Consider the following 27,830-nt stretch of genomic DNA (forward strand, 5'->3'; position numbering starts at 1 on the left):
GGTCGAAAACCAAATGGTCGAATTGCTTTGTTTTTTATTTTCACATTTTTTTTTGGGGGGGGGTTTGGGGGGGTCCCCCCAACCCCCTTTTTTTCCCTAAACTACAACCTAAAAAATATATATATAAATAAATAAAAAAATCGACCATTTGGCTTTCGACCAAATTACGTCGACCAAATGTCTTTCGACGAAATGTCTTTCGACGAAATGTCCGGACAGCGGCAGCTGGTCTGTGTCAGTAATGGCAATTTGATTTTGCCATTTTCACAACTCCCTAATAAATGAACAAAATGTTCCATTTGTAGGCACAGTTACATGCTATGGTATGTATACCATGCTTAATAACCACCATAGGAGGCTCAGAGCACCATCCGCATTCTTACGTACAAAACATGTAAGGAAATAATCAGATCTTTTGCTCTGCAGGAGTTAGGCTTCTTTAAAGCCTGACAAAGTGGCAGAGTGCCATTGTAAACTGAGGCATGATGAAACCATGCCCAAGAACCCAGGCAGGTTAAACCCTTCCACTCATGCCCCTAGGCCTATAGACAGGGCAGCTGGCATGGATTATGGACACTTTTAACATAGGGTGGTTTTTCAACCTTATCTCCTCTCGGAGCAAAGCGCTGGACAGGGTTTCCTGTACGTTTTTGAGGTTCGCAGGGATCTATGTGTGGATGTTTCTTGGTGTGAAAAGCATGACACCTTTTGGGGTGACACCAGGCTCTTCTGGGAGTTAATTTGCATAATCTCTACTTTCTATTTTATGTGACATGGGCTGCAGTTACATTGTTCTGTTAATAGAGGGCAACACACAGGTCATAGTTCCAAACAGGGGTGCACAGTCTGCTTGCTAGCTTACATTTACAGTTCTATTTGGGATTCACCGCCTTTTCATAAACTGAGTACTCTTCCGGAGTATTTCTAACTTATGTAGGTGTTTTGGGGGTGTTACGTGCCTTTGTATGACTGCTGCAAACCACTTGATATTAGACATTGATTGGAAACGACATAAAAAATCCTGACACATATTGTAAGCGGACATAAAATGACCTATATTAGCTAATATAAGTAAACAGACATCACTCCCCCCTCCCCACAAAAAGGGATGTATGCGTACACAAAAAATAAAAATGAAAAACAAGCAACTACTGCAGTTAAAATCTAAAAATGTAAATTCAGTTACATGATCATGACTCGGAAGGGGAAGTTAAAAAGTAAAAAAACACACGGTAGGAGAGAGGTTAGCTTTACATGCCATGGGAGGAAGAGGTCTTCCAGGCACTGTTGTGTATGTTGGTCAATCCCTCTGAAACGCAAAAGGGATGTGCACATAGAAATCAAAGCAGAGTCATCCAGAGAGACTATTTAATTCTTTTTTTTTCAAATTCTCAAAAGGAAGCTGCTATCAAATTGAACTATTCATCACAGCCACTGCTAGGAAATCTATGTGCATAAAATGACAATACACCCAAAGGAAAACAAAATATAGCTATAACATGTCAGATTACTAAATTCAGAGTCCAGCCTACTAACCATTAGACCATGGAACCTAAATACTTCCGCAAATGCTGAACTTCATTATACCAAAACAGAGGCAGTCAGAGACAATATTTAATATTGCTTAATCATATGCCTCAAGAGGAAGAATTTGATCTACATGCTCTATAAAGCACAGAGATTGCTATAGCACAACGTCAATCGACAACATCGCTGTGTTTGTATGATATCAGTCAATTGGGACTATGAATCTGTAAAAATTGTAAATGTGCTCTATATTGCCATTTCTGATTCAACGCTCTCAGGTGCATCTTGCAAGGGTTCCATGGTGTAATGGTTAGCACTTTGGACTTTGAATCCAACGATCCGAGTTCAAGTCTCGGTGGGACCGTTATCTTGCTCTTACACTCCATTTTCTAATTTCTCAAATTACAATTCAACAGAGTTAATATTCAGAAGTTCAGTCGACTCTCTCTGCACGACATTACATTTAAATGCACTTTGGTGCCTGATACCAATACAGTGATGCAACTACATATCGTTAATGTACAATCCCTAAGGTCAATCAGAGTGGGCACCCAGATATCTCTCAGAAACATTTTCCACAGATGAATAATGTCCAACCTTAACTCTATGAAAAGAAAAATGTACACACTATGTGCAGTAGATTCTCTGCTCACTGGAACATGCAGAAACAACATTGATGTGAAAAGATTGGAAAAAGCCCTATTTTATTAACATTAAAAAATGTTATACAATTATTTTGGTGAATCATATTCACTTTCACAATCATTCCTATGTTTCAAGCAATTTGATGGTCTTATTAAATGTGTAAAAAATGTAATTCTTTGAGTTGACAAACTGTATGGAGAGCAAACTTTTTATAACTTACAAGAGTTATGAGTTCTAGAAAGTAGTGCATTTACTGATCAAGTGCCCTTGTTTAAATGTACTTACTTTATTTGGATCACACCTTTCTCGAAAGAAGAAATAAACTCTAAATTATCAGGAAACAATTCAACTGATTTTAGGGGCCTCCTGGGCTTTCAATGCAAATCGCTGAGATCAAAAGCCAGTTTAATAGCCATTATACCTTGGAGCTTTGGAGATATGAGAGTGGGCAGTTTCTTTGTGGCAAAAGAGAGTCATCCCCAGAAACTATTAATATTCTTTGGTCAAAGAAGACTGCCATCAAAGTGGGCTGTAAAGCAAAGCTATTGCTGTTATATCTATCTGCAAATGAAAGGCAACTCTAAAAGAGAAGCAGCCCCAAGGTCCCACCGAGACTTGAACTTGGATCGCTGGATTCAGAGTCCAGAGTGCTAACCATTACACCATGGAACCCACATATTCAGTAGCATGATGCACTTCATTCTGGAAAAACAGAGCACATCAGAGAAAATATGTAATATTCCTATATCATTAGACTCCAGAGGAAGAATTTGATCCAAATGAGACATGAAGCCAATACTTTGCGATTGCACAGCATCCAACAGCAACAGTGCTGCTTCGATATAATATCAGTAAACGGTTACTATAGGTCAGTAAAAATCTTGACTGTGCCCTATATTCTCATTGCCCTTATGAAGCTCTGCTCAACAAGGGTTCCATGGTGTAATGGTTAGCACTTTGGACTTTGAATCCAGCGATCCGAGTTCAAGTCTCGGTGGAACCTCTCTCTTGCTCTAACACACTTTGTCTCCTTGTTGTCTTAAATTATAGGCCAAAGATAGTAATATTCATAAGGTTAGTGGTGTAGGGTATTCATTTTCGCTCTCACTCTCTGGCATAACTTTTCATAAAAATCCACTTTTGTGCCTAGCACCTTAACCTTTATGCATTTTTTTTAAATGTATGAACAGTGAGGTCATTCTGAGTCGATGGGCAGATCTGCATCGGAAACATACATAAAAGATTTGAAATTTTCAAACTTAACTCAATGTTAAGAAACATGCTCAATCTGTGACCCAATGGATTCTCTTTTTACTTGAAGATGCAGCAACAACATTAATAATACCATTTTGGGAAAAGAAGCTCTATTGTATCGCCATGCTCTTTCAAAATTGTTAAAGGGTTAATCCTATGAAAAGCGACCACATTCAGAATCAATGATATTAATCAAGCGTCTTAACAGTCTTTACATATTTGTAAAATGAAGGTATCAGTTTGAGATGAAAAATAGAACGAAGAACACACTTTTCTTAATTCACAAAAGGCCTGAGGTGTATAAATACTGTTTGTACCGACCAAGGGCCCATTCGTGAATGTACTTACTTTAGTTGGATCATACCTTTCTTCAAAGAAGACATCCACAATAAACGATAAGGGAAAGGTTCGACTGATGGTAAACTCTTACAGAGATTTCAATGCAAATTATTGGATTCAACCTCCAGGGTGCTACCATTACACCATGGGTCTTTCACACCACAGAAAGTGGTGGGTTTCATTGTGGCTAAAGAGCGTCATCCATGGAAAATCTTTCTTTTTTCAAATGCACCCAGGGAATAATGCTATGAAAGTGGGCGACACAGCAGCGTCATTGCTATTAAAACAAGACACTGAGAGGAAAACAAACACAGTAATTCCCAAGGTCCCACCGAGATTTGAACTCGGATCGCTGGATTCAGAGTCCAGAGTGCTAACCATTACACCATGGAACCTACATACTTAGTGACATGATGAACGTCATTGCAGCAAAAAAAGAGCCTTTTAGAGAATGTATGCAATATTCTTTTATCTTATGCCTCCAGAGGAAGAATCCTATCCAAATGAGCTGTAAAGCAAAGAGTTTGCTATTGCGCAACAACCAACTAAACAGTTCCACATTTGCATAATATCCGTGGGCTAGGAATATGAGTTTGTTAAAATGATGCATGAGATCTCGATTCTCATTTCTGTTACAACTCTGTCAGGTTGCACCAGCAAGGGGCCCATGGTGTAATGGTTAGCAAAGAACATTACTGAAGGGCCCCTCGGCCAGCCAGAAAGCCAAAATGGAGAGAACGGGCATGAACTGGTTGTGAATGAGCTTCAAAATGCGTTCACAGGTAATTGAACTGGTGATCTCCTCAGTTTATACACCTGGAACTCCTGTCAATAGCAACAGTCGGCAGCTGGGTTGCCAGACATTTCGTCGAAAAAAATTTGTCGACAGGACAATTGGTCGAAACCATTTGGTCGAAAACCAAATGGTCGAATTGCTTTGTTTTTTATTTTCACATTTTTTTTGGGGGGGGGTGTTTGGGGGGGTCCCCCTAACCCCCTTTTTTTCTAAAAACCCCTTTTTTTCCCTAAACTACAACCTAAAAAATATATATATAAATAAATAAAAAAATTGACCATTTGGCTTTCGACCAAATTACGTCGACCAAATGTCTTTCGACCAAATGTCTTTCGACGAAATGTCCGGACAGCGGCAGCTGGTCTGTGTCAGTAATGGCAATTTGATTTTGCCATTTTCACAACTCCCTAATAAATGAACAAAATGTTCCATTTGTAGGCACAGTTACATGCTATGGTATGTATACCATGCTTAATAACCACCATAGGAGGCTCAGAGCACCATCCGCATTCTTACGTACAAAACATGTAAGGAAATAATCAGATCTTTTGCTCTGCAGGAGTCAGGCTTCTTTAAAGCCTGACAAAGTGGCAGAGTGCCATTGTAAACTGAGGCATGATGAAACCATGCCCAAGAACCCAGGCAGGTTAAACCCTTCCACTCATGCCCCTAGGCCTATAGACAGGGCAGCTGGCATGGATTATGGACACTTTTAACATAGGGTGGTTTTTCAACCTTATCTCCTCTGGGAGCAAAGCGCTGGACAGGGTTTCCTGTACGTTTTTGAGGTTCGCAGGGATCTATGTGTGGATGTTTCTTGGTGTGAAAAGCATGACACCTTTTGGGGTGACACCAGGCTCTTCTGGGAGTTAATTTGCATAATCTCTACTTTCTATTTTATGTGACATGGGCTGCAGTTACATTGTTCTGTTAATAGAGGGCAACACACAGGTCATAGTTCCAAACAGGGGTGCACAGTCTGCTTGCTAGCTTACATTTACAGTTCTATTTGGGATTCACCGCCTTTTCATAAACTGAGTACTCTTCCGGAGTATTTCTAACTTATGTAGGTGTTTTGGGGGTGTTACGTGCCTTTGTATGACTGCTGCAAACCACTTGATATTAGACATTGATTGGAAACGACATAAAAAATCCTGACACATATTGTAAGCGGACATAAAATGACCTATATTAGCTAATATAAGTAAACAGACATCACTCCCCCCTCCCCACAAAAAGGAATGTATGCGTACACAAAAAATAAAAATGAAAAACAAGCAACTACTGCAGTTAAAATCTAAAAATGTAAATTCAGTTACATGATCATGACTCGGAAGGGGAAGTTAAAAAGTAAAAAAACACACGGTAGGAGAGAGGTTAGCTTTACATGCCATGAGGGAGGAAGAGGTCTTCCAAGCACTGTTGTGTATGTTGGTCAATCCCTCTGAAACGCAAAAGGGATGTGCACATAGAAATCAAAGCAGAGTCATCCAGAGAGACTATTTAATTCTTTTTTTTTCAAATTCTCAAAAGGAAGCTGCTATCAAATTGAACTATTCATCACAGCCACTGCTAGGAAATCTATGTGCATAAAATGACAATACACCCAAAGGAAAACAAAATATAGCTATAACATGTCAGATTACTAAATTCAGAGTCCAGCCTACTAACCATTAGACCATGGAACCTAAATACTTCCGCAAATGCTGAACTTCATTATGCCAAAACAGAGGCAGTCAGAAACAATATTTAATATTGCTTAATCATATGCCTCAAGAGGAAGAATTTGATCTACATGCTCTATAAAGCACAGAGATTGCTATAGCACAACGTCAATCGACAACATCGCTGTGTTTGTATGATATCAGTCAATTGGGACTATGAATCTGTAAAAATTGTAAATGTGCTCTATATTGACATTTCTGATTCATCGCTCTCAGGTGCATCTTGCAAGGGTTCCATGGTGTAATGGTTAGCACTTTGGACTTTGAATCCAACAATCCGAGTTCAAGTCTCGGTGGGACCGTTATCTTGCTCTTACACTCCATTTTCTAATTTCTCAAATTACAATTCAACAGAGTTAATATTCAGAAGTTCAGTCAACTCTCTCTGCACGACATTACATTTAAATGCACTTTGGTGCCTGATACCAATACAGTGATGCAACTACATATCGTTAATGTACAATCTCTAAGGTCAATCAGAGTGGGCACCCAGATATCTCTCAGAAACATTTTCCACAGATGAATAATGTCCAACCTTAACTCTATGAAAAGAAAAATGTACACACTATGTGCAGTAGATTCTCTGCTCACTGGAACATGCAGAAACAACATTGATGTGAAAAGATTGGAAAAAGCCCTATTTTATTAACATTAAAAAATGTTATACAATTATTTTGGTGAATCATATTCACTTTCACAATCATTCCTATGTTTCAAGCAATTTGATGGTCTTATTAAATGTGTAAAAAATGTAATTCTTTGAGTTGACAAACTGTATGGAGAGCAAACTTTTTATAACTTACAAGAGTTATGAGTTCTAGAAAGTAGTGCATTTACTGATCAAGTGCCCTTGTTTAAATGTACTTACTTTATTTGGATCACACCTTTCTCGAAAGAAGAAATAAACTCTAAATTATCAGGAAACAATTCAACTGATTTTAGGGGCCTCCTGGGCTTTCAATGCAAATCGCTGAGATCAAAAGCCAGTTTAATAGCCATTATACCTTGGAGCTTTGGAGATATGAGAGTGGGCAGTTTCTTTGTGGCAAAAGAGAGTCATCCCCAGAAGCTATTAATATTCTTTGGTCAAAGAAGACTGCCATCAAAGTGGGCTGTAAAGCAAAGCTATTGCTGTTATATCTATCTGCAAATGAAAGGCAACTCTAAAAGAGAAGCAGCCCCAAGGTCCCACCGAGACTTGAACTCGGATCGCTGGATTCAGAGTCCAGAGTGCTAACCATTACACCATGGAACCCACATATTCAGTAGCATGATGCACTTCATTCTGGAAAAACAGAGCACATCAGAGAAAATATGTAATATTCCTATATCATTAGACTCCAGAGGAAGAATTTGATCCAAATGAGACATGAAGCCAATACTTTGCGATTGCACAGCATCCAACAGCAACAGTGCTGCTTCGATATAATATCAGTAAACGGTTACTATAGGTCAGTAAAAATCTTGACTGTGCCCTATATTCTCATTGCCCTTATGAAGCTCTGCTCAACAAGGGTTCCATGGTGTAATGGTTAGCACTTTGGACTTTGAATCCAGCGATCCGAGTTCAAGTCTCGGTGGAACCTCTCTCTTGCTCTAACACACTTTGTCTCCTTGTTGTCTTAAATTATAGGCCAAAGATAGTAATATTCATAAGGTTAGTGGTGTAGGGTATTCATTTTCGCTCTCACTCTCTGGCATAACTTTTCATAAAAATCCACTTTTGTGCCTAGCACCTTAACCTTTATGCATTTTTTTTAAATGTATGAACAGTGAGGTCATTCTGAGTCGATGGGCAGATCTGCATCGGAAACATACATAAAAGATTTGAAATTTTCAAACTTAACTCAATGTTAAGAAACATGCTCAATCTGTGACCCAATGGATTCTCTTTTTACTTGAAGATGCAGCAACAACATTAATAATACCATTTTGGGAAAAGCAGCTCTATTGTATCGCCATTCTCTTTCAAAATTGTTAAAGGGTTAATCCTATGAAAAGCGACCACATTCAGAATCAATGATATTAATCAAGCGTCTTAACAGTCTTTACATGTTTGTAAAATGAAGGTATCAGTTTGAGATGAAAAATAGAACGAAGAACACACTTTTCTTAATTCACAAAAGGCCTGAGGTGTATAAATACTGTTTGTACCGACCAAGGGCCCATTCGTGAATGTACTTACTTTAGTTGGATCATACCTTTCTTCAAAGAAGACATCCACAATAAACGATAAGGGAAAGGTTCGACTGATGGTAAACTCTTACAGAGATTTGAATGCAAATTATTGGATTCAACCTCCAGGGTGCTACCATTACACCATGGGTCTTTCACACCACAGAAAGTGGTGGGTTTCATTGTGGCTAAAGAGCGTCATCCATGGAAAATCTTTCTTTTTTCAAATGCACCCAGGGAATAATGCTATGAAAGTGGGCGACACAGCAGCGTCATTGCTATTAAAACAAGACACTGAGAGGAAAACAAACACAGTAATTCCCAAGGTCCCACCGAGATTTGAACTCGGATCGCTGGATTCAGAGTCCAGAGTGCTAACCATTACACCATGGAACCTACATACTTAGTGACATGATGAACGTCATTGCAGCAAAAAAAGAGCCTTTTAGAGAATGTATGCAATATTCTTTTATCTTATGCCTCCAGAGGAAGAATCCTATCCAAATGAGCTGTAAAGCAAAGAGTTTGCTATTGCGCAACAACCAACTAAACAGTTCCACATTTGCATAATATCCGTGGGCTAGGAATATGAGTTTGTTAAAATGATGCATGAGATCTCGATTCTCATTTCTGTTACAACTCTGTCAGGTTGCACCAGCAAGGGGCCCATGGTGTAATGGTTAGCAAAGAACATTACTGAAGGGCCCCTCGGCCAGCCAGAAAGCCAAAATGGAGAGAACGGGCATGAACTGGTTGTGAATGAGCTTCAAAATGCATTCACAGGTAATTGAACTGGTGATCTCCTCAGTTTATACACCTGGAACTCCTGTCAATAGCAACAGTCAGCAGCTGGGTTGCCAGACATTTCGTCGAAAAAAATTTGTCGACAGGACAATTGGTCGAAACCATTTGGTCGAAAACCAAATGGTCGAATTGCTTTGTTTTTTATTTTCACATTTTTTTTGGGGGGGGGGGTTTGGGGGGGTCCCCCCAACCCCCTTTTTTTCTAAAAACCCCTTTTTTTCCCTAAACTACAACTTAAAAAATATATATATAAATAAATAAAAAAAACGACCATTTGGCTTTCGACCAAATTACGTCGACCAAATGTCTTTCGACGAAATGTCTTTCAACGAAATGTCCGGACAGCGGCAGCTGGTCTGTGTCAGTAATGGCAATTTGATTTTGCCATTTTCACAACTCCCTAATAAATGAACAAAATGTTCCATTTGTAGGCACAGTTACATGCTATGGTATGTATACCATGCTTAATAACCACCATAGGAGGCTCAGAGCACCATCCGCATTCTTACGTACAAAACATGTAAGGAAATAATCAGATCTTTTGCTCTGCAGGAGTCAGGCTTCTTTAAAGCCTGACAAAGTGGCAGAGTGCCATTGTAAACTGAGGCATGATGAAACCATGCCCAAGAACCCAGGCAGGTTAAACCCTTCCACTCATGCCCCTAGGCCCCGAACGGCCACGAACAGCCAGGTTCTATAGACAGGGCAGCTGGCATGGATTATGGACACTTTTAACATAGGGTGGTTTTTCAACCTTATCTCCTCTGGGAGCAAAGCGCTGGACAGGGTTTCCTGTACGTTTTTGAGGTTCGCAGGGATCTATGTGTGGATGTTTCTTGGTGTGAAAAGCATGACACCTTTTGGGGTGACACCAGGCTCTTCTGGGAGTTAATTTGCATAATCTCTACTTTCTATTTTATGTGACATGGGCTGCAGTTACATTGTTCTGTTAATAGAGGGCAACACACAGGTCATAGTTCCAAACAGGGGTGCACAGTCTGCTTGCTAGCTTACATTTACAGTTCTATTTGGGATTCACCGCCTTTTCATAAACTGAGTACTCTTCCGGAGTATTTCTAACTTATGTAGGTGTTTTGGGGGTGTTACGTGCCTTTGTATGACTGCTGCAAACCACTTGATATTAGACATTGATTGGAAACGACATAAAAAATCCTGACACATATTGTAAGCGGACATAAAATGACCTATATTAGCTAATATAAGTAAACAGACATCACTCCCCCCTCCCCACAAAAAGGGATGTATGCGTACACAAAAAATAAAAATGAAAAACAAGCAACTACTGCAGTTAAAATCTAAAAATGTAAATTCAGTTACATGATCATGACTCGGAAGGGGAAGTTAAAAAGTAAAAAAACACACGGTAGGAGAGAGGTTAGCTTTACATGCCATGGGAGGAAGAGGTCTTCCAAGCACTGTTGTGTATGTTGGTCAATCCCTCTGAAACGCAAAAGGGATGTGCACATAGAAATCAAAGCAGAGTCATCCAGAGAGACTATTTAATTCTTTTTTTTTCAAATTCTCAAAAGGAAGCTGCTATCAAATTGAACTATTCATCACAGCCACTGCTAGGAAATCTATGTGCATAAAATGACAATACACCCAAAGGAAAACAAAATATAGCTATAACATGTCAGATTACTAAATTCAGAGTCCAGCCTACTAACCATTAGACCATGGAACCTAAATACTTCCGCAAATGCTGAACTTCATTATGCCAAAACAGAGGCAGTCAGAAACAATATTTAATATTGCTTAATCATATGCCTCAAGAGGAAGAATTTGATCTACATGCTCTATAAAGCACAGAGATTGCTATAGCACAACGTCAATCGACAACATCGCTGTGTTTGTATGATATCAGTCAATTGGGACTATGAATCTGTAAAAATTGTAAATGTGCTCTATATTGCCATTTCTGATTCAACGCTCTCAGGTGCATCTTCCAAGGGTTCCATGGTGTAATGGTTAGCACTTTGGACTTTGAATCCAACGATCCGAGTTCAAGTCTCGGTGGGACCGTTATCTTGCTCTTACACTCCATTTTCTAATTTCTCAAATTACAATTCAACAGAGTTAATATTCAGAAGTTCAGTCGACTCTCTCTGCACGACATTACATTTAAATGCACTTTGGTGCCTGATACCAATACAGTGATGCAACTACATATCGTTAATGTACAATCCCTAAGGTCAATCAGAGTGGGCACCCAGATATCTCTCAGAAACATTTTCCACAGATGAATAATGTCCAACCTTAACTCTATGAAAAGAAAAATGTACACACTATGTGCAGTAGATTCTCTGCTCACTGGAACATGCAGAAACAACATTGATGTGAAAAGATTGGAAAAAGCCCTATTTTATTAACATTAAAAAATGTTATACAATTATTTTGGTGAATCATATTCACTTTCACAATCATTCCTATGTTTCAAGCAATTTGATGGTCTTATTAAATGTGTAAAAAATGTAATTCTTTGAGTTGACAAACTGTATGGAGAGCAAACTTTTTATAACTTACAAGAGTTATGAGTTCTAGAAAGTAGTGCATTTACTGATCAAGTGCCCTTGTTTAAATGTACTAACTTTATTTGGATCACACCTTTCTCGAAAGAAGAAATAAACTCTAAATTATCAGGAAACAATTCAACTGATTTTAGGGGCCTCCTGGGCTTTCAATGCAAATCGCTGAGATCAAAAGCCAGTTTAATAGCCATTATACCTTGGAGCTTTGGAGATATGAGAGTGGGCAGTTTCTTTGTGGCAAAAGAGAGTCATCCCCAGAAACTATTAATATTCTTTGGTCAAAGAAGACTGCCATCAAAGTGGGCTGTAAAGCAAAGCTATTGCTGTTATATCTATCTGCAAATGAAAGGCAACTCTAAAAGAGAAGCAGCCCCAAGGTCCCACCGAGACTTGAACTCGGATCGCTGGATTCAGAGTCCAGTGTGCTAACCATTACACCATGGAACCCACATATTCAGTAGCATGATGCACTTCATTCTGGAAAAACAGAGCACATCAGAGAAAATATGTAATATTCCTATATCATTAGACTCCAGAGGAAGAATTTGATCCAAATGAGACATGAAGCCAATACTTTGCGATTGCACAGCATCCAACAGCAACAGTGCTGCTTCGATATAATATCAGTAAACGGTTACTATAGGTCAGTAAAAATCTTGACTGTGCCCTATATTCTCATTGCCCTTATGAAGCTCTGCTCAACAAGGGTTCCATGGTGTAATGGTCAGCACTTTGGACTTTGAATCCAGCGATCCGAGTTCAAGTCTCGGTGGAACCTCTCTCTTGCTCTAACACACTTTGTCTCCTTGTTGTCTTAAATTATAGGCCAAAGATAGTAATATTCATAAGGTTAGTGGTGTAGGGTATTCATTTTCGCTCTCACTCTCTGGCATAACTTTTCATAAAAATCCACTTTTGTGCCTAGCACCTTAACCTTTATGCATTTTTTTTAAATGTATGAACAGTGAGGTCATTCTGAGTCGATGGCCAGATCTGCATCGGAAACATACATAAAAGATTTGAAATTTTCAAACTTAACTCAATGTTAAGAAACATGCTCAATCTGTGACCCAATGGATTCTCTTTTTACTTGAAGATGCAGCAACAACATTAATAATACCATTTTGGGAAAAGCAGCTCTATTGTATCGCCATTCTCTTTCAAAATTGTTAAAGGGTTAATCCTATGAAAAGCGACCACATTCAGAATCAATGATATTAATCAAGCGTCTTAACAGTCTTTACATGTTTGTAAAATGAAGGTATCAGTTTGAGATGAAAAATAGAACGAAGAACACACTTTTCTTAATTCACAAAAGGCCTGAGGTGTATAAATACTGTTTGTACCGACCAAGGGCCCATTCGTGAATGTACTTACTTTAGTTGGATCATACCTTTCTTCAAAGAAGACATCCACAATAAACGATAAGGGAAAGGTTCGACTGATGGTAAACTCTTACAGAGATTTCAATGCAAATTATTGGATTCAACCTCCAGGGTGCTACCATTACACCATAGGTCTTTCACACCACAGAAAGTGGTGGGTTTCATTGTGGCTAAAGAGCGTCATCCATGGAAAATCTTTCTTTTTTCAAATGCACCCAGGGAATAATGCTATAAAAGTGGCCGACACAGCAGCGTCATTGCTATTAAAACAAGACACTGAGAGGAAAACAAACACAGTAATTCCCAAGGTCCCACCGAGATTTGAACTCGGATCGCTGGATTCAGAGTCCAGAGTGCTAACCATTACACCATGGAACCTACATACTTAGTGACATGATGAACGTCATTGCAGCAAAAAAAGAGCCTTTTAGAGAATGTATGCAATATTCTTTTATCTTATGCCTCCAGAGGAAGAATCCTATCCAAATAAAGCAAAGAGTTTGCTATTGCGCAACAACCAACTAAACAGTTCCACATTTGCATAATATCCGTGGGCTAGGAATATGAGTTTGTTAAAATGATGCATGAGATCTCGATTCTCATTTCTGTTACAACTCTGTCAGGTTGCACCAGCAAGGTGCCCATGGTGTAATGGTTAGCAAAGAACATTACTGAAGGGCCCCTCGGCCAGCCAGAAAGCCAAAATGGAGAGAACGGGCATGAACTGGTTGTGAATGAGCTTCAAAATGCGTTCACAGGTAATTGAACTGGTGATCTCCTCAGTTTATACACCTGGAACTCCTGTCAATAACAACAGTCGGCAGCTGGGTTGCCAGACATTTCGTCGAAAAAAATTTGTCGACAGGACAATTGGTCGAAACCATTTGGTCGAAAACCAAATGGTCGAATTGCTTTGTTTTTTATTTTCACATTTTTTTTGGGGGGGGGGTTTGGGGGGTCCCCCCAACCCCCTTTTTTTCTAAAAACCCCTTTTTTTCCCTAAACTACAACCTAAAAAATATATATATAAATAAATAAAAAAATCGACCATTTGGCTTTCGACCAAATTACGTCGACCAAATGTCTTTCGACGAAATGTCTTTCGACGAAATGTCCGGACATCGGCAGCTGGTCTGTGTCAGTAATGGCAATTTGATTTTGCCATTTTCACAACTCCCTAATAAATGAACAAAATGTTCCATTTGTAGGCACAGTTACATGCTATGGTATGTATACCATGCTTAATAACCACCATAGGAGGCTCAGAGCACCATCCGCATTCTTACGTACAAAACATGTAAGGAAATAATCAGATCTTTTGCTCTGCAGGAGTCAGGCTTCTTTAAAGCCTGACAAAGTGGCAGAGTGCCATTGTAAACTGAGGCATGATGAAACCATGCCCAAGAACCCAGGCAGGTTAAACCCTTCCACTCATGCCCCTAGGCCTATAGACAGGGCAGCTGGCATGGATTATGGACACTTTTAACATAGGGTGGTTTTTCAACCTTATCTCCTCTGGGAGCAAAGCGCTGGACAGGGTTTCCTGTACGTTTTTGAGGTTCGCAGGGATCTATGTGTGGATGTTTCTTGGTGTGAAAAGCATGACACCTTTTGGGGTGACACCAGGCTCTTCTGGGAGTTAATTTGCATAATCTCTACTTTCTATTTTATGTGACATGGGCTGCAGTTACATTGTTCTGTTAATAGAGGGCAACACACAGGTCATAGTTCCAAACAGGGGTGCACAGTCTGCTTGCTAGCTTACATTTACAGTTCTATTTGGGATTCACCGCCTTTTCATAAACTGAGTACTCTTCCGGAGTATTTCTAACTGATGTAGGTGTTTTGGGGGTGTTACGTGCCTTTGTATGACTGCTGCAAACCACTTGATATTAGACATTGATTGGAAACGACATAAAAAATCCTGACACATATTGTAAGCGGACATAAAATGACCTATATTAGCTAATATAAGTAAACAGACATCACTCCCCCCTCCCCACAAAAAGGGATGTATGCGTACACAAAAAATAAAAATGAAAAACAAGCAACTACTGCAGTTAAAATCTAAAAATGTAAATTCAGTTACATGATCATGACTCGGAAGGGGAAGTTAAAAAGTAAAAAAACACACGGTAGGAGAGAGGTTAGCTTTACATGCCATGGGAGGAAGAGGTCTTCCAAGCACTGTTGTGTATGTTGGTCAATCCCTCTGAAACGCAAAAGGGATGTGCACATAGAAATCAAAGCAGAGTCATCCAGAGAGACTATTTAATTCTTTTTTTTTCAAATTCTCAAAAGGAAGCTGCTATCAAATTGAACTATTCATCACAGCCACTGCTAGGAAATCTATGTGCATAAAATGACAATACACCCAAAGGAAAACAAAATATAGCTATAACATGTCAGATTACTAAATTCAGAGTCCAGCCTACTAACCATTAGACCATGGAACCTAAATACTTCCGCAAATGCTGAACTTCATTATGCCAAAACAGAGGCAGTCAGAAACAATATTTAATATTGCTTAATCATATGCCTCAAGAGGAAGAATTTGATCTACATGCTCTATAAAGCACAGAGATTGCTATAGCACAACGTCAATCGACAACATCGCTGTGTTTGTATGATATCAGTCAATTGGGACTATGAATCTGTAAAAATTGTAAATGTGCTCTATATTGCCATTTCTGATTCAACGCTCTCAGGTGCATCTTGCAAGGGTTCCATGGTGTAATGGTTAGCACTTTGGACTTTGAATCCAACGATCCGAGTTCAAGTCTCGGTGGGACCGTTATCTTGCTCTTACACTCCATTTTCTAATTTCTCAAATTACAATTCAACAGAGTTAATATTCAGAAGTTCAGTCGACTCTCTCTGCACGACATTACATTTAAATGCACTTTGGTGCCTGATACCAATACAGTGATGCAACTACATATCGTTAATGTACAATCCCTAAGGTCAATCAGAATGGGCACCCAGATATCTCTCAGAAACATTTTCCACAGATGAATAATGTCCAACCTTAACTCTATGAAAAGAAAAATGTACACACTATGTGCAGTAGATTCTCTGCTCACTGGAACATGCAGAAACAACATTGATGTGAAAAGATTGGAAAAAGCCCTATTTTATTAACATTAAAAAATGTTATACAATTATTTTGGTGAATCATATTCACTTTCACAATCATTCCTATGTTTCAAGCAATTTGATGGTCTTATTAAATGTGTAAAAAATGTAATTCTTTGAGTTGACAAACTGTATGGAGAGCAAACTTTTTATAACTTACAAGAGTTATGAGTTCTAGAAAGTAGTGCATTTACTGATCAAGTGCCCTTGTTTAAATGTACTTACTTTATTTGGATCACACCTTTCTCGAAAGAAGAAATAAACTCTAAATTATCAGGAAACAATTCAACTGATTTTAGGGGCCTCCTGGGCTTTCAATGCAAATCGCTGAGATCAAAAGCCAGTTTAATAGCCATTATACCTTGGAGCTTTGGAGATATGAGAGTGGGCAGTTTCTTTGTGGCAAAAGAGAGTCATCCCCAGAAACTATTAATATTCTTTGGTCAAAGAAGACTGCCATCAAAGTGGGCTGTAAAGCAAAGCTATTGCTGTTATATCTATCTGCAAATGAAAGGCAACTCTAAAAGAGAAGCAGCCCCAAGGTCCCACCGAGACTTGAACTCGGATCGCTGGATTCAGAGTCCAGAGTGCTAACCATTACACCATGGAACCCACATATTCAGTAGCATGATGCACTTCATTCTGGAAAAACAGAGCACATCAGAGAAAATATGTAATATTCCTATATCATTAGACTCCAGAGGAAGAATTTGATCCAAATGAGACATGAAGCCAATACTTTGCGATTGCACAGCATCCAACAGCAACAGTGCTGCTTCGATATAATATCAGTAAACGGTTACTATAGGTCAGTAAAAATCTTGACTGTGCCCTATATTCTCATTGCCCTTATGAAGCTCTGCTCAACAAGGGTTCCATGGTGTAATGGTTAGCACTTTGGACTTTGAATCTAGCGATCCGAGTTCAAGTCTCGGTGGAACCTCTCTCTTGCTCTAACACACTTTGTCTCCTTGTTGTCTTAAATTATAGGCCAAAGATAGTAATATTCATAAGGTTAGTGGTGTAGGGTATTCATTTTCGCTCTCACTCTCTGGCATAACTTTTCATAAAAATCCACTTTTGTGCCTAGCACCTTAACCTTTATGCATTTTTTTTAAATGTATGAACAGTGAGGTCATTCTGAGTCGATGGGCAGATCTGCATCGGAAACATACATAAAAGATTTGAAATTTTCAAACTTAACTCAATGTTAAGAAACATGCTCAATCTGTGACCCAATGGATTCTCTTTTTACTTGAAGATGCAGCAACAACATTAATAATACCATTTTGGGAAAAGCAGCTCTATTGTATCGCCATTCTCTTTCAAAATTGTTAAAGGGTTAATCCTATGAAAAGCGACCGCATTCAGAATCAATGATATTAATCAAGCGTCTTAACAGTCTTTACATGTTTGTAAAATGAAGGTATCAGTTTGAGATGAAAAATAGAACGAAGAACACACTTTTCTTAATTCACAAAAGGCCTGAGGTGTATAAATACTGTTTGTACCGACCAAGGGCCCATTCGTGAATGTACTTACTTTAGTTGGATCATACCTTTCTTCAAAGAAGACATCCACAATAAACGATAAGGGAAAGGTTCGACTGATGGTAAACTCTTACAGAGATTTCAATGCAAATTATTGGATTCAACCTCCAGTGTGCTACCATTACACCATAGGTCTTCCACACCACAGAAAGTGGTGGGTTTCATTGTGGCTAAAGAGCGTCATCCATGGAAAATCTTTCTGTTTTCAAATGGACCCAGGGAATAATGCTATGAAAGTGGGCGACACAGCAGCGTCATTGCTATTAAAACAAGACACTGAGAGGAAAACAAACACAGTAATTCCCAAGGTCCCACCGAGATTTGAACTCGGATCGCTGGATTCAGAGTCCAGAGTGCTAACCATTACACCTTGGAACCTACATACTTAGTGACATGATGAACGTCATTGCAGCAAAAAAAGAGCCTTTTAGAGAATGTATGCAATATTCTTTTATCTTATGCCTCCAGAGGAAGAATCCTATCCAAATGAGCTGTAAAGCAAAGAGTTTGCTATTGCGCAACAACCAACTAAACAGTTCCACATTTGCATAATATCCGTGGGCTAGGAATATGAGTTTGTTAAAATGATGCATGAGATCTCGATTCTCATTTCTGTTACAACTCTGTCAGGTTGCACCAGCAAGGGGCCCATGGTGTAATGGTTAGCAAAGAACATTACTGAAGGGCCCCTCGGCCAGCCAGAAAGCCAAAATGGAGAGAACGGGCATGAACTGGTTGTGAATGAGCTTCAAAATGCGTTCACAGGTAATTGAACTGGTGATCTCCTCAGTTTATACACCTGGAACTCCTGTCAATAGCAACAGTCGGCAGCTGGGTTGCCAGACATTTCGTCGAAAAAAATTTGTCGACAGGACAATTGGTCGAAACCATTTGCTCAAAAACCAAATGGTCGAATTGCTTTGTTTTTTATTTTCACATTTTTTTTTGGGGGGGGTTTGGGGGGGTCCCCCTAACCCCCTTTTTTTCTAAAAACCCCTTTTTTTCCATAAACTACAACCTAAAAAATATATATATAAATAAATAAAAAAATTGACCATTTGGCTTTCGACCAAATTACGTCGACCAAATGTCTTTCGACCAAATGTCTTTCGACGAAATGTCCGGACAGCGGCAGCTGGTCTGTGTCAGTAATGGCAATTTGATTTTGCCATTTTCACAACTCCCTAATAAATGAACAAAATGTTCCATTTGTAGGCACAGTTACATGCTATGGTATGTATACCATGCTTAATAACCACCATAGGAGGCTCAGAGCACCATCCGCATTCTTACGTACAAAACATGTAAGGAAATAATCAGATCTTTTGCTCTGCAGGAGTCAGGCTTCTTTAAAGCCTGACAAAGTGGCAGAGTGCCATTGTAAACTGAGGCATGATGAAACCATGCCCAAGAACCCAGGCAGGTTAAACCCTTCCACTCATGCCCCTAGGCCCCGAACGGCCCCAAACGGCCAGGTTCTATAGACAGGGCAGCTGGCATGGATTATGGACACTTTTAACATAGGGTGGTTTTTCAACCTTATCTCCTCTGGGAGCAAAGCGCTGGACAGGGTTTCCTGTACGTTTTTGAGGTTCGCAGGGATCTATGTGTTGATGTTTCTTGGTGTGAAAAGCATGACACCTTTTGGGGTGACACCAGGCTCTTCTGGGAGTTAATTTGCATAATCTCTACTTTCTATTTTATGTGACATGGGCTGCAGTTACATTGTTCTGTTAATAGAGGGCAACACACAGGTCATAGTTCCAAACAGGGGTGCACAGTCTGCTTGCTAGCTTACATTTACAGTTCTATTTGGGATTCACCGCCTTTTCATAAACTGAGTACTCTTCCGGAGTATTTCTAACTTATGTAGGTGTTTTGGGGGTGTTACGTGCCTTTGTATGACTGCTGCAAACCACTTGATATTAGACATTGATTGGAAACGACATAAAAAATCCTGACACATATTGTAAGCGGACATAAAATGACCTATATTAGCTAATATAAGTAAACAGACATCACTCCCCCCTCCCCACAAAAAGGGATGTATGCGTACACAAAAAATAAAAATTAAAAACAAGCAACTACTGCAGTTAAAATCTAAAAATGTAAATTCAGTTACATGATCATGACTCGGAAGGGGAAGTTAAAAAGTAAAAAAACACACGGTAGGAGAGAGGTTAGCTTTACATGCCATGGGAGGAAGAGGTCTTCCAAGCACTGTTGTGTATGTTGGTCAATCCCTCTGAAACGCAAAAGGGATGTGCACATAGAAATCAAAGCAGAGTCATCCAGAGAGACTATTTAATTCTTTTTTTTTCAAATTCTCAAAAGGAAGCTGCTATCAAATTGAACTATTCATCACAGCCACTGCTAGGAAATCTATGTGCATAAAATGACAATACACCCAAAGGAAAACAAAATATAGCTATAACATGTCAGATTACTAAATTCAGAGTCCAGCCTACTAACCATTAGACCATGGAACCTAAATACTTCCGCAAATGCTGAACTTCATTATGCCAAAACAGAGGCAGTCAGAAACAATATTTAATATTGGTTAATCATATGCCTCAAGAGGAAGAATTTGATCTACATGCTCTATAAAGCACAGAGATTGCTATAGCACAACGTCAATCGACAACATCGCTGTGTTTGTATGATATCAGTCAATTGGGACTATGAATCTGTAAAAATTGTAAATGTGCTCTATATTGCCATTTCTGATTCAACGCTCTCAGGTGCATTTTCCAAGGGTTCCATGGTGTAATGGTTAGCACTTTGGACTTTGAATCCAACGATCCGAGTTCAAGTCTCGGTGGGACCGTTATCTTGCTCTTACACTCCATTTTCTAATTTCTAAAATTACAATTCAACAGAGTTAATATTCAGAAGTTCAGTCGACTCTCTCTGCACGACATTACATTTAAATGCACTTTGGTGCCTGATACCCATACAGTGATGCAACTACATATCGTTAATGTACAATCCCTAAGGTCAATCAGAGTGGGCACCCAGATATCTCTCAGAAACATTTTCCACAGATGAATAATGTCCAACCTTAACTCTATGAAAAGAAAAATGTACACACTATGTGCAGTAGATTCTCTGCTCACTGGAACATGCAGAAACAACATTGATGTGAAAAGATTGGAAAAAGCCCTATTTTATTAACATTAAAAAATGTTATACAATTATTTTGGTGAATCATATTCACTTTCACAATCATTCCTATGTTTCAAGCAATTTGATGGTCTTATTAAATGTGTAAAAAATGTAATTCTTTGAGTTGACAAACTGTATGGAGAGCAAACTTTTTATAACTTACAAGAGTTATGAGTTCTAGAAAGTAGTGCATTTACTGATCAAGTGCCCTTGTTTAAATGTACTTACTTTATTTGGATCACACCTTTCTCGAAAGAAGAAATAAACTCTAAATTATCAGGAAACAATTCAACTGATTTTAGGGGCCTCCTGGGCTTTCAATGCAAATCGCTGAGATCAAAAGCCAGTTTAATAGCCATTATACCTTGGAGTTTTGGAGATATGAGAGTGGGCAGTTTCTTTGTGGCAAAAGAGAGTCATCCCCAGAAACTATTAATATTCTTTGGTCAAAGAAGACTGCCATCAAAGTGGGCTGTAAAGCAAAGCTATTGCTGTTATATCTATCTGCAAATGAAAGGCAACTCTAAAAGAGAAGCAGCCCCAAGGTCCCACCGAGACTTGAACTCGGATCGCTGGATTCAGAGTCCAGAGTGCTAACCATTACACCATGGAACACACATATTCAGTAGCATGATGCACTTCATTCTGGAAAAAGAGAGCACATCAGAGAAAATATGTAATATTCCTATATCATTAGACTCCAGAGGAAGAATTTGATCCAAATGAGACATGAAGCCAATACTTTGCGATTGCACAGCATCCAACAGCAACAGTGCTGCTTCGATATAATATCAGTAAACGGTTACTATAGGTCAGTAAAAATCTTGACTGTGCCCTATATTCTCATTGCCCTTATGAAGCTCTGATCAACAAGGGTTCCATGGTGTAATGGTTAGCACTTTGGACTTTGAATCCAGCGATCCGAGTTCAAGTCTCGGTGGAACCTCTCTCTTGCTCTAACACACTTTGTCTCCTTGTTGTCTTAAATTATAGGCCAAAGATAGTAATATTCATAAGGTTAGTGGTGTAGGGTATTCATTTTCGCTCTCACTCTCTGGCATAACTTTTCATAAAAATCCACTTTTGTGCCTAGCACCTTAACCTTTATGCATTTTTTTTAAATGTATGAACAGTGAGGTCATTCTGAGTCGATGGGCAGATGTGCATCGGAAACATACATAAAAGATTTGAAATTTTCAAACTTAACTCAATGTTAAGAAACATGCTCAATCTGTGACCCAATGGATTCTCTTTTTACTTGAAGATGCAGCAACAACATTAATAATACCATTTTGGGAAAAGCAGCTCTATTGTATCGCCATTCTCTTTCAAAATTGTTAAAGGGTTAATCCTATGAAAAGTGACCACATTCAGAATCAATGATATTAATCAAGCGTCTTAACAGCCTTTACATGTTTGTAAAATGAAGGTATCAGTTTGAGATGAAAAATAGAACGAAGAACACACTTTTCTTAATTCACAAAAGGCCTGAGGTGTATAAATACTGTTTGTACCGACCAAGGGCCCATTCGTGAATGTACTTACTTTAGTTGGATCATACCTTTCTTCAAAGAAGACATCCACAATAAACGATAAGGGAAAGGTTCGACTGATGGTAAACTCTTACAGAGATTTGAATGCAAATTATTGGATTCAACCTCCAGGGTGCTACCATTACACCATAGGTCTTTCACACCACAGAAAGTGGTGGGTTTCATTGTGGCTAAAGAGCGTCATCCATGGAAAATCTTTCTTTTTTCAAATGCACCCAGGGAATAATGCTATGAAAGTGGGCGACACAGCAGCGTCATTGCTATTAAAACAAGACACTGAGAGGAAAACAAACACAGTAATTCCCAAGGTCCCACCGAGATTTGAACTCGGATCGCTGGATTCAGAGTCCAGAGTGCTAACCATTACACCATGGAACCTACATACTTAGTGACATGATGAACGTCATTGCAGCAAAAAAAGAGCCTTTTAGAGAATGTATGCAATATTCTTTTATCTTATGCCTCCAGAGGAAGAATCCTATCCAAATGAGCTGTAAAGCAAAGAGTTTGCTATTGCGCACAACCAACTAAACAGTTCCACATTTGCATAATATCCGTGGGCTAGGAATATGAGTTTGTTAAAATGATGCATGAGATCTCGATTCTCATTTCTTTTACAACTCTGTCAGGTTGCACCAGCAAGGGGCCCATGGTGTAATGGTTAGCAAAGAACATTACTGAAGGGCCCCTCGGCCAGCCAGAAAGCCAAAATGGAGAGAACGGGCATGAACTGGTTGTGAATGAGCTTCAAAATGCGTTCACAGGTAATTGAACTGGTGATCTCCTCAGTTTATACACCTGGAACTCCTGTCAATAGCAACAGTCGGCAGCTGGGTTGCCAGACATTTCGTCGAAAAAAATTTGTCGACAGGACAATTGGTCGAAACCATTTGGTCGAAAACCAAATGGTCGAATTGCTTTGTTTTTTATTTTCACATTTTTTTTGGGGGGGGGTGTTTGGGGGGGTCCCCCTAACCCCCTTTTTTTCTAAAAACCCCTTTTTTTCCCTAAACTACAACCTAAAAAATATATATATAAATAAATAAAAAAATTGACCATTTGGCTTTCGACCAAATTACGTCGACCAAATGTCTTTCGACGAAATGTCTTTCGACGAAATGTCCGGACAGCGGCAGCTGGTCTGTGTCAGAAATGGCAATTTGATTTTGCCATTTTCACAACTCCCTAATAAATGAACAAAATGTTCCATTTGTAGGCACAGTTACATGCTATGGTATGTATACCATGCTTAATAACCACCATAGGAGGCTCAGAGCACCATCCGCATTCTTACGTACAAAACATGTAAGGAAATAATCAGATCTTTTGCTCTGCAGGAGTCAGGCTTCTTTAAAGCCTGACAAAGTGGCAGAGTGCCATTGTAAACTGAGGCATGATGAAACCATGCCCAAGAACCCAGGCAGGTTAAACCCTTCCACTCATGCCCCTAGGCCTATAGACAGGGCAGCTGGCATGGATTATGGACACTTTTAACATAGGGTGGTTTTTCAACCTTATCTCCTCTGGGAGCAAAGCGCTGGACAGGGTTTCCTGTACGTTTTTGAGGTTCGCAGGGATCTATGTGTGGATGTTTCTTGGTGTGAAAAGCATGACACCTTTTGGGGTGACACCAGGCTCTTCTGGGAGTTAATTTGCATAATCTCTACTTTCTATTTTATGTGACATGGGCTGCAGTTACATTGTTCTGTTAATAGAGGGCAACACACAGGTCATAGTTCCAAACAGGGGTGCACAGTCTGCTTGCTAGCTTACATTTACAGTTCTATTTGGGATTCACCGCCTTTTCATAAACTGAGTACTCTTCCGGAGTATTTCTAACTTATGTAGGTGTTTTGGGGGTGTTACGTGCCTTTGTATGACTGCTGCAAACCACTTGATATTAGACATTGATTGGAAACGACATAAAAAATCCTGACACATATTGTAAGCGGACATAAAATGACCTATATTAGCTAATATAAGTAAACAGACATCACTCCCCCCTCCCCACAAAAAGGAATGTATGCGTACACAAAAAATAAAAATGAAAAACAAGCAACTACTGCAGTTAAAATCTAAAAATGTAAATTCAGTTACATGATCATGACTCGGAAGGGGAAGTTAAAAAGTAAAAAAACACACGGTAGGAGAGAGGTTAGCTTTACATGCCATGAGGGAGGAAGAGGTCTTCCAAGCACTGTTGTGTATGTTGGTCAATCCCTCTGAAACGCAAAAGGGATGTGCACATAGAAATCAAAGCAGAGTCATCCAGAGAGACTATTTAATTCTTTTTTTTTCAAATTCTCAAAAGGAAGCTGCTATCAAATTGAACTATTCATCACAGCCACTGCTAGGAAATCTATGTGCATAAAATGACAATACACCCAAAGGAAAACAAAATATAGCTATAACATGTCAGATTACTAAATTCAGAGTCCAGCCTACTAACCATTAGACCATGGAACCTAAATACTTCCGCAAATGCTGAACTTCATTATGCCAAAACAGAGGCAGTCAGAAACAATATTTAATATTGCTTAATCATATGCCTCAAGAGGAAGAATTTGATCTACATGCTCTATAAAGCACAGAGATTGCTATAGCACAACGTCAATCGACAACATCGCTGTGTTTGTATGATATCAGTCAATTGGGACTATGAATCTGTAAAAATTGTAAATGTGCTCTATATTGACATTTCTGATTCATCGCTCTCAGGTGCATCTTGCAAGGGTTCCATGGTGTAATGGTTAGCACTTTGGACTTTGAATCCAACAATCCGAGTTCAAGTCTCGGTGGGACCGTTATCTTGCTCTTACACTCCATTTTCTAATTTCTCAAATTACAATTCAACAGAGTTAATATTCAGAAGTTCAGTCAACTCTCTCTGCACGACATTACATTTAAATGCACTTTGGTGCCTGATACCAATACAGTGATGCAACTACATATCGTTAATGTACAATCTCTAAGGTCAATCAGAGTGGGCACCCAGATATCTCTCAGAAACATTTTCCACAGATGAATAATGTCCAACCTTAACTCTATGAAAAGAAAAATGTACACACTATGTGCAGTAGATTCTCTGCTCACTGGAACATGCAGAAACAACATTGATGTGAAAAGATTGGAAAAAGCCCTATTTTATTAACATTAAAAAATGTTATACAATTATTTTGGTGAATCATATTCACTTTCACAATCATTCCTATGTTTCAAGCAATTTGATGGTCTTATTAAATGTGTAAAAAATGTAATTCTTTGAGTTGACAAACTGTATGGAGAGCAAACTTTTTATAACTTACAAGAGTTATGAGTTCTAGAAAGTAGTGCATTTACTGATCAAGTGCCCTTGTTTAAATGTACTTACTTTATTTGGATCACACCTTTCTCGAAAGAAGAAATAAACTCTAAATTATCAGGAAACAATTCAACTGATTTTAGGGGCCTCCTGGGCTTTCAATGCAAATCGCTGAGATCAAAAGCCAGTTTAATAGCCATTATACCTTGGAGCTTTGGAGATATGAGAGTGGGCAGTTTCTTTGTGGCAAAAGAGAGTCATCCCCAGAAGCTATTAATATTCTTTGGTCAAAGAAGACTGCCATCAAAGTGGGCTGTAAAGCAAAGCTATTGCTGTTATATCTATCTGCAAATGAAAGGCAACTCTAAAAGAGAAGCAGCCCCAAGGTCCCACCGAGACTTGAACTCGGATCGCTGGATTCAGAGTCCAGAGTGCTAACCATTACACCATGGAACCCACATTTTCAGTCGCATGATGCACTTCATTCTGGAAAAACAGAGCACATCAGAGAAAATATGTAATATTCCTATATCATTAGACTCCAGAGGAAGAATTTGATCCAAATGAGACATGAAGCCAATACTTTGCGATTGCACAGCATCCAACAGCAACAGTGCTGCTTCGATATAATATCAGTAAACGGTTACTATAGGTCAGTAAAAATCTTGACTGTGCCCTATATTCTCATTGCCCTTATGAAGCTCTGCTCAACAAGGGTTCCATGGTGTAATGGTTAGCACTTTGGACTTTGAATCCAGCGATCCGAGTTCAAGTCTCGGTGGAACCTCTCTCTTGCTCTAACACACTTTGTCTCCTTGTTGTCTTAAATTATAGGCCAAAGATAGTAATATTCATAAGGTTAGTGGTGTAGGGTATTCATTTTCGCTCTCACTCTCTGGCATAACTTTTCATAAAAATCCACTTTTGTGCCTAGCACCTTAACCTTTATGCATTTTTTTTAAATGTATGAACAGTGAGGTCATTCTGAGTCGATGGGCAGATCTGCATCGGAAACATACATAAAAGATTTGAAATTTTCAAACTTAACTCAATGTTAAGAAACATGCTCAATCTGTGACCCAATGGATTCTCTTTTTACTTGAAGATGCAGCAACAACATTAATAATACCATTTTGGGAAAAGCAGCTCTATTGTATCGCCATTCTCTTTCAAAATTGTTAAAGGGTTAATCCTATGAAAAGCGACCACATTCAGAATCAATGATATTAATCAAGCGTCTTAACAGTCTTTACATGTTTGTAAAATGAAGGTATCAGTTTGAGATGAAAAATAGAACGAAGAACACACTTTTCTTAATTCACAAAAGGCCTGAGGTGTATAAATACTGTTTGTACCGACCAAGGGCCCATTCGTGAATGTACTTACTTTAGTTGGATCATACCTTTCTTCAAAGAAGACATCCACAATAAACGATAAGGGAAAGGTTCGACTGATGGTAAACTCTTACAGAGATTTGAATGCAAATTATTGGATTCAACCTCCAGGGTGCTACCATTACACCATGGGTCTTTCACACCACAGAAAGTGGTGGGTTTCATTGTGGCTAAAGAGCGTCATCCATGGAAAATCTTTCTTTTTTCAAATGCACCCAGGGAATAATGCTATGAAAGTGGGCGACACAGCAGCGTCATTGCTATTAAAACAAGACACTGAGAGGAAAACAAACACAGTAATTCCCAAGGTCCCACCGAGATTTGAACTCGGATCGCTGGATTCAGAGTCCAGAGTGCTAACCATTACACCATGGAACCTACATACTTAGTGACATGATGAACGTCATTGCAGCAAAAAAAGAGCCTTTTAGAGAATGTATGCAATATTCTTTTATCTTATGCCTCCAGAGGAAGAATCCTATCCAAATGAGCTGTAAAGCAAAGAGTTTGCTATTGCGCAACAACCAACTAAAC

The 27,830-nt window shown here is 39.1% G+C and overlaps 24 non-coding genes across 24 annotated transcripts; 12 read left to right on the forward strand and 12 right to left on the reverse strand.

Moving 5' to 3' along the window:
* The first annotated feature begins 1,819 nt into the window (after positions 1 to 1,819).
* On the forward strand, positions 1,820 to 1,891 carry TRNAQ-UUG (transfer RNA glutamine (anticodon UUG)). The gene has a single exon. It is a non-coding gene; the product is annotated as a tRNA-Gln (tRNA).
* Positions 1,892 to 2,772: 881 nt separating this feature from the next.
* TRNAQ-CUG (transfer RNA glutamine (anticodon CUG)) lies at positions 2,773 to 2,844 on the reverse strand. The gene has a single exon. It is a non-coding gene; the product is annotated as a tRNA-Gln (tRNA).
* Positions 2,845 to 3,103: 259 nt separating this feature from the next.
* TRNAQ-UUG (transfer RNA glutamine (anticodon UUG)) lies at positions 3,104 to 3,175 on the forward strand. Its single transcript has one exon. It is a non-coding gene; the product is annotated as a tRNA-Gln (tRNA).
* Positions 3,176 to 4,088: 913 nt separating this feature from the next.
* Positions 4,089 to 4,160, reverse strand: TRNAQ-CUG (transfer RNA glutamine (anticodon CUG)). Its single transcript has one exon. It is a non-coding gene; the product is annotated as a tRNA-Gln (tRNA).
* Positions 4,161 to 6,515: 2,355 nt separating this feature from the next.
* On the forward strand, positions 6,516 to 6,587 carry TRNAQ-UUG (transfer RNA glutamine (anticodon UUG)). Its single transcript has one exon. It is a non-coding gene; the product is annotated as a tRNA-Gln (tRNA).
* Positions 6,588 to 7,468: 881 nt separating this feature from the next.
* Positions 7,469 to 7,540, reverse strand: TRNAQ-CUG (transfer RNA glutamine (anticodon CUG)). The gene has a single exon. It is a non-coding gene; the product is annotated as a tRNA-Gln (tRNA).
* Positions 7,541 to 7,799: 259 nt separating this feature from the next.
* TRNAQ-UUG (transfer RNA glutamine (anticodon UUG)) lies at positions 7,800 to 7,871 on the forward strand. The gene has a single exon. It is a non-coding gene; the product is annotated as a tRNA-Gln (tRNA).
* A 913-nt stretch (positions 7,872 to 8,784) lies between these two features.
* Positions 8,785 to 8,856, reverse strand: TRNAQ-CUG (transfer RNA glutamine (anticodon CUG)). Its single transcript has one exon. It is a non-coding gene; the product is annotated as a tRNA-Gln (tRNA).
* A 2,379-nt stretch (positions 8,857 to 11,235) lies between these two features.
* On the forward strand, positions 11,236 to 11,307 carry TRNAQ-UUG (transfer RNA glutamine (anticodon UUG)). The gene has a single exon. It is a non-coding gene; the product is annotated as a tRNA-Gln (tRNA).
* An 881-nt stretch (positions 11,308 to 12,188) lies between these two features.
* On the reverse strand, positions 12,189 to 12,260 carry TRNAQ-CUG (transfer RNA glutamine (anticodon CUG)). The gene has a single exon. It is a non-coding gene; the product is annotated as a tRNA-Gln (tRNA).
* A 259-nt stretch (positions 12,261 to 12,519) lies between these two features.
* Positions 12,520 to 12,591, forward strand: TRNAQ-UUG (transfer RNA glutamine (anticodon UUG)). Its single transcript has one exon. It is a non-coding gene; the product is annotated as a tRNA-Gln (tRNA).
* Positions 12,592 to 13,504: 913 nt separating this feature from the next.
* TRNAQ-CUG (transfer RNA glutamine (anticodon CUG)) lies at positions 13,505 to 13,576 on the reverse strand. The gene has a single exon. It is a non-coding gene; the product is annotated as a tRNA-Gln (tRNA).
* Positions 13,577 to 15,920: 2,344 nt separating this feature from the next.
* On the forward strand, positions 15,921 to 15,992 carry TRNAQ-UUG (transfer RNA glutamine (anticodon UUG)). Its single transcript has one exon. It is a non-coding gene; the product is annotated as a tRNA-Gln (tRNA).
* An 881-nt stretch (positions 15,993 to 16,873) lies between these two features.
* Positions 16,874 to 16,945, reverse strand: TRNAQ-CUG (transfer RNA glutamine (anticodon CUG)). The gene has a single exon. It is a non-coding gene; the product is annotated as a tRNA-Gln (tRNA).
* A 259-nt stretch (positions 16,946 to 17,204) lies between these two features.
* On the forward strand, positions 17,205 to 17,276 carry TRNAQ-UUG (transfer RNA glutamine (anticodon UUG)). The gene has a single exon. It is a non-coding gene; the product is annotated as a tRNA-Gln (tRNA).
* Positions 17,277 to 18,189: 913 nt separating this feature from the next.
* On the reverse strand, positions 18,190 to 18,261 carry TRNAQ-CUG (transfer RNA glutamine (anticodon CUG)). Its single transcript has one exon. It is a non-coding gene; the product is annotated as a tRNA-Gln (tRNA).
* A 2,377-nt stretch (positions 18,262 to 20,638) lies between these two features.
* Positions 20,639 to 20,710, forward strand: TRNAQ-UUG (transfer RNA glutamine (anticodon UUG)). Its single transcript has one exon. It is a non-coding gene; the product is annotated as a tRNA-Gln (tRNA).
* Positions 20,711 to 21,591: 881 nt separating this feature from the next.
* TRNAQ-CUG (transfer RNA glutamine (anticodon CUG)) lies at positions 21,592 to 21,663 on the reverse strand. The gene has a single exon. It is a non-coding gene; the product is annotated as a tRNA-Gln (tRNA).
* Positions 21,664 to 21,922: 259 nt separating this feature from the next.
* On the forward strand, positions 21,923 to 21,994 carry TRNAQ-UUG (transfer RNA glutamine (anticodon UUG)). Its single transcript has one exon. It is a non-coding gene; the product is annotated as a tRNA-Gln (tRNA).
* A 913-nt stretch (positions 21,995 to 22,907) lies between these two features.
* TRNAQ-CUG (transfer RNA glutamine (anticodon CUG)) lies at positions 22,908 to 22,979 on the reverse strand. The gene has a single exon. It is a non-coding gene; the product is annotated as a tRNA-Gln (tRNA).
* Positions 22,980 to 25,333: 2,354 nt separating this feature from the next.
* Positions 25,334 to 25,405, forward strand: TRNAQ-UUG (transfer RNA glutamine (anticodon UUG)). Its single transcript has one exon. It is a non-coding gene; the product is annotated as a tRNA-Gln (tRNA).
* Positions 25,406 to 26,286: 881 nt separating this feature from the next.
* TRNAQ-CUG (transfer RNA glutamine (anticodon CUG)) lies at positions 26,287 to 26,358 on the reverse strand. The gene has a single exon. It is a non-coding gene; the product is annotated as a tRNA-Gln (tRNA).
* A 259-nt stretch (positions 26,359 to 26,617) lies between these two features.
* TRNAQ-UUG (transfer RNA glutamine (anticodon UUG)) lies at positions 26,618 to 26,689 on the forward strand. The gene has a single exon. It is a non-coding gene; the product is annotated as a tRNA-Gln (tRNA).
* Positions 26,690 to 27,602: 913 nt separating this feature from the next.
* TRNAQ-CUG (transfer RNA glutamine (anticodon CUG)) lies at positions 27,603 to 27,674 on the reverse strand. Its single transcript has one exon. It is a non-coding gene; the product is annotated as a tRNA-Gln (tRNA).
* Between the last annotated feature and the right edge of the window lie 156 nt (positions 27,675 to 27,830).

The sequence above is a fragment of the Ambystoma mexicanum genome, chromosome 5p, assembly GCF_040938575.1.
Source record: "Ambystoma mexicanum isolate Mex_15411 chromosome 5p, UKY_AmexF1_1, whole genome shotgun sequence".
NCBI lineage: Eukaryota > Metazoa > Chordata > Amphibia > Caudata > Ambystomatidae > Ambystoma > Ambystoma mexicanum.